Source organism: Gobio gobio (genome assembly GCF_949357685.1).
Source record: "Gobio gobio genome assembly, chromosome: 5".
NCBI classification, from domain to species: Eukaryota; Metazoa; Chordata; class Actinopteri; order Cypriniformes; family Gobionidae; genus Gobio; species Gobio gobio.
In genome coordinates, this window is record NC_137101.1 from 43,543,408 (window position 1) to 43,549,578 (window position 6,171).

The window sequence follows — 6,171 nt, forward strand, 5'->3', positions numbered from 1 at the left end:
CAACAGTAGTGATGTGTTGTTCACTCCTTTAAAGGGATAGTTCACCCAAAAACGAAAATTTTATGTTTATCTGCTTACCCCCAGGGCATCCAAGATGTAGGCGTCTTTGTTTATTCAGTAGAACACAAATGAAGATTTTTAACTCCAATCGTTGCAGTGTGATAGTCGTATTATGCATGTCAATGGAGACATTTTAGAGTATGAGAGCAATGAGAGTAAAAACACATATGTATATATGTGTATATATATATATATATGTGTATATATATATATATATATATATATATACACGTAGATGCCTCATTCGATCTTTCCGCGCAGGCACTAATTTTGACACTATTTTTCACTATTTTGCATGTATTTTGACCTTATTCGCCGGAAGTGATGCTGCAGGGACGGCTGATGCAGAGCCATAGAAAAAAATGAAATACATTTTTAAATATGGATATTTTTCTTACACAAACGCATCGATTCGCTTCAGAAGGCCTTTATTAACACCCCGGAGCCACGTGGAGCACGTTATTTGACGGACAGATGCATTTTTTTAATGGACTTCAAAAACAGAGCAACTATTACTGCTATTATAATGCTTGGATTAGCCAGAACATTTTTAATATAACTCAGATTTTATCTGTCTGAAAGAAGAATGTCATATACACCTCAGATGACTTGAGGGTGAGTAAATCATGGGCTAATTTTCATTTTTGGGTGAACTAACCCTTTAAGTGAACGTTGAGAGTCGATTCCCGTGCGGTTTCCTTTTTTGTATATGAATACAAGACAATAATATGATTATCCTTTCGCTACACTGATCAGCCACATGTCAAGAAGTCACTAACTGAATGTTATTTTGATGTGATTTACACATACAGTAGGCTACACATTAACACAGGGGTCTAACTCGGTCCTGGAGGGCCACTGTTCTCCAACCCCAATGAAACACACCTGAACCAGCTAATCAGTGTCTGACTAGGGCCTAGTAAGACACTCTAGCTGTGTCCCAAAGTCAAGGGTGCGCACTTCGAAGGCCGTGCCACACGTTCAATTTGTCCTTACTTTATCAATATTTCTAGCGTTTTGTCCAATTTTGGCCGTGATTCTGCTACTTTTGATTAGCAATTGGAGGGGTTTTGTAGTTCAGACCTGGCAACCCTGTCCCTTGGTTCGCCCTTCGTTCACTTCGAAGGTCTGGCCTGGACTACAGACTAACTGAACTACAAAACCCCTCCAATTGCTAATCAAAAGTAGCGGAATCACGGCCAAAATTGGACAAAACGCAGGGGGTGGGCGGTAGAAATATTGCTAAAGTAAAGACCACTTAAACCTGTGGACTATACAAACAACCCACAGCAACAGTAAATGCAGCCCAATTCCAGACTTGGCAACACTGAACCAAGCGTTGTTCAATGGGCTATAGCAGGTGTGTGACAACTGACAGCGGACGTTCGTGAGGAGATTTTAAAGGTCCTGTTCTTCGTGATCCCATTTTTCAAACTTTAGTTAGTGTGTAATGTTGCTGTTTGAGCTTTATAATTTTCAGGTATTATTTATGCTCTAAGTTCAATGCCAAGCGAGATATTTTATTTAACAGAAGTTCCCTTTCAAAGCCTACAGCGAACGGCCGGTTTGGACTACATCCCTGTACATCCTGCTTTAATGACGTCAGTAGAACAGTTTGTTGACTAACCTCCGCCCACAAGAATACGCAAAAAAGGGGGCGTGGTCTTGTTGCTCTCCCACGTGGAGAAGAGGAAGTGTTGCGTTTGTAGAGTGTGTTTGTCGCCATGTCGTCGAGACGCTGTTATTTTCATCCCGGAGTCAAATCACCTTTGTTTGGCCTTCAGGGACGCTGTACTTTGAGCGCGTGCATCTCCCCGTTATGGTAAGAGGCGTGACCTTTCCGGGCAACGTGCGCTAAGCTGCTGTCGAATCACAACACGGGAACCGCTGGCACAATCAGAACTCGTTACGTATTTCTAAAGGAGGGACTTCATAGAATAAGGAAATCTTTCAAGCCGTTTTTAGGACAGTGAAAACAGCGGTATACAGATAAGTAAATTGTGTGAAAAATACTGTTTTTTTTACACGCGAAACATGAACACGTTATATTGCACACTGTAAACACAATCAAAGCTTAAAAAAAACAGGAAAAACGGGACCTTTAAAAAGATAAATGGAGCAGAAAAGTTTTTTTTTTTGCTTTTTATGATTTTTATTGGATTTTGACATGCTTCAAAGTCTATGACGATGGGTGACCGGACCATAAGCACATAAATCTGTAGCCTATGGTTAAATATTTAATCGTGAAGTTGCAACTATTAGTTAACAGTTTATTTTTTATGTTAAATGTAACTGTTACAATATATTTTAAACATTTATATATTCACGTCCAAGTCTTTATTGAAGTACTTAGTTTTATTCAACTCACATCATCTCAGATGCATTGTACTTTTTATGACATGCCAGCAGGGCCGGATTAACAATTTCCTGTGCCCTGGGCAACAAGACTTAAGGGCCCCCCCTGTTCCTGCCCGTAAGCAACAATCGCAAAGTCGCTATCACCAAGAGCATATAGCCTATACTTCTATACTAACAAATCAGGCTTCTGCAATGCTCAGTGACGATGTATGTAATAGCCTCAGCATAAAGTGCATTCAAGAGACAGAACACTAATGATGCACTAATGTTTAACATAACTTTTTACAATGAATCTTTCACAGAACTTGGTGGCTGCTACAGAGTAATTATTAAATGTTTCAATATAGCCAATCAATTATATTTTGACTGCAACAGTGAAATAAAGCAGACCGCTAGTGAAGCCTTAACTTAAAACCAGAGATTTTTTATTTCTAAAATGCTACAATGTGAAATTGTGGCTATTTTTGGAATATGTTTCACAATGTCGACTAATTTCCATTCATTTTCTCTTTTAAATTTTCTTTTAGCGCTCCTGTTTAAATTTCAGACAGTGTTGACTGATTGGGTCGACGATTTCAAGCCCAAAAGCTCACTAAAACCCACCCAATTCAAGAAAAAGACACCCAAAATTTGAACTGCCAAAATAATGTTATATAATTGTATTGCCATGTCAATCAAGGCTGATTAGCACCATTTTATCTCCTTAAAACAAAATAATGTCAAAATACAATTAAAATAAAAAAACATTTCTCAGGAAAATGGATCAAAACAGGGCATTCAAAAACAGTCATGCATGACTAAAATGTCCAAGTGGAAACTGTCAGAATCGCGAAATTAACCGATGATTTTAACCCATGGAAAAAACACATGCATCATTTTCAAATGTCAACAGTAAGAATAAACTAATTTAAGTGCAAAAAGTGCCCAATATAATCGGAATAAACAATGTAATTAGCAGGCATTACGCACACATTACTGCACACACCACAGCCAAAATGTATCATTCACTGATACTGTACAGTAAAAAATTAACAACAATAATGCGTTTACCTTTGTGTTGTGCTTTAACTTCAGATAGAACTACAGTAACGTTAAGTCTTTCGTGAAGTACATATTTATAGAACATAACGCAGAACTTAACACAGTCAAAATGGATTAATCGTTGATTCAAACCTCTTTCAGCAGCTGTTGGGACGAGTACAGCGCAGTCTAGATGGTTTAAAAGGTGCAGATGTCCTGATCAGGCCAGCGTGCACACCATGATGGACAGGAGTCATATACTATTTCAATTCAATCATTCAACCGTGCTCTTGGAGTTAGTTATTTGTAAGAGTCTTTGAGTCACAGGTGTAATCCACGTTTTAAGAGTTGGTTCACTCTCCCACTCATTACTGTAGATAACTTACATATTTATGCCACTTTGGCATAGCGATCATTTGATATCCAGCTACAATTTCGCGCTGAAAACCTGTCATGAATAAGCGCGAGTCGCGACTCCCTGCTGATCGCTGATTGGCTGAAAGTGCGTGCTCGTAGGCGACGTCAACACCAACGCCAGCTGACTCTACGTCATAGAGAAGGGGGATGTGGGCCTGTGTGTGTCATGATGCACACTTGGGTTTATTATTAACCAATTAGACTATAAAATGTAGATGTTTGAAAACAACCAAACTGACCCCAAACCAGGCCAAATTTTGTCCACCCGCCCAACTCCGTTTTTAACCGCACAATCAAATTCAAAACCGCCCAATCTGGCAACGCTGATTTCAGAGCTTCAAGTCACGTGATTCGGCGTGACAGCTCGTCCTCTCGCTGCCAGCAGCGCAAGAAGCTACAGACACTGTTTTTGACGTGATTTAACATAATATTTTGATCGAACGGGTTGCAAAAATCTGCATATAATTAGGAAAGTGAGGATTGCGTTTATAACATGATCTAACATAATATTTGACAGTGCCCAGGGCCCCTTAGATGTCCTGTGCCCCTGGGCAAGTGACCAGTTGCCCTAATGGTTAATCCGGCCCTGCATGCCAGTCGTCGACTGATTCAGCCCCGCAAACCTGCGGACAGTGGAAATATGCACTCATCCCAGAGGAAGATGATGTCCCGCTGGCACAGGCCTTACCAGGGTCTCTATTGTGCATTATTCCCCATCCCGGTCCAGCTCCACCACCAGCGTCTCCCGCTCAGCTCAATTAAAGTGGGACTGTGCGAATGCCACCACTATACGTTTTGTTTACTTCAAGTTCAAGCGGTTGCGCTGTTGTGTTCAATAGTATTCAGTCTAGACTTGAGTTACCGACCGCTACCGTATTTCACTGGGAAATTTGATCTCACGCCACAAGAAATCTGATCGAGTGCCGTGGGAATGCGGACCAGTCAAATCCTGTAGTCATCAGTGTGCTATGAATTCTGGGATAGGGTAGGCTGCGAAGTTGTGCGAAGGTTCCATCTGCTGTACCCTTCCTTTGTCTGAGAAACGGAGGGCGCATTTTGAAGTCGCTTTCGAATTGTGGCAGCCTTCGCTGTGCCGCTGTGACACAATCGCACTTCAAATGTGGCCTTCAGAGGTGCAGCTTTCACATTGGGACACCCTTCGTAGTGCCACTGTGACGCGATCGCACTTCAAATGTGGCCTTCAGAGGTTGCAGCCTTCACATTGAGTTGCGGCTGTCTGCGGTGTTTGTGATCGGTGCGAGCTGTCAGCTGTAAAAAGGTTAATTCCTCTTGGTTTGTGGTGATTTCGGCTGATGTAACTAGGCCTGTCACAATAACAAATTTTGCTTGACGATAAATTGGCCAAGAAATTATTGCGATAAACGATAATATTGTCGTTCTGAGACCATTTTCATCTAAAATAATGATAATGGCATAATAATGCAGGTTCACCTTTTCAAAGATCAATAAACTTTTATTTCTAAAGACTATTTAATACTGAAAATGGAAAACATTTTAAATATCCACAATAAATGAACAAAACATCCAAAAACAATAAAAGCAATGGACTCTCAGTCTGTTAACAAAAAATTTACTTGAATAAATACTAAAAACAATAAGTAAAATGGATGAAAACTGCAACGGATGATTGTGTTTTAGGTGCATATTAGGGGTGGCACGGTTCACAAAACCCACGGTTTTCGGTGCTGTATGGTTCTTGTCTTCAGTATTAAAAAAAATTGTTATATCATGTAATCATGCACAAACTGATTCTGACTTGACTTTTAAGCACATTGGGACCATCTCTGAGGAAAGCTAGGTGAGATTTTGATACAGCAAGAGAGAAGACATTGATGACATGCTTTTCATTTATTTGGCAAAAAAAGGAGAATATGTATTGCTATCTCTACAGGAACTTGTGTGCCTTTTTAGCACACAGAGATTGAACTTGAAGCAAACAAAGATTAAGCTAAATAATTAACTTGCATTTATCAAACTGCCAACTTCAGTGTAACTCGACGCGTCCGCACAAGCGGGAGGGTGCGCGCTGCAAAAATGGCGTCAACGCGGAGCGGGCAGTAGTGGCGAGAAACCATTTCGCTTGGCGGTGTGTACTTCAAATTTGGTAACTTTGCGTGCAGCTCCGCAACTGAAAAGCCGGCACCCAGTCAAACCGTCATCACGCCGGCACCCAGTCTGCACATCGAGTATAAACACCTCCTCAAACGGACGAGGTGCGCGCGCAGTCAGAGAGAGGGAGACGAGGAAAACAAAACAAGCATGCAAGTGGAAATTATTGTGGCCGGAAAAGTTAGA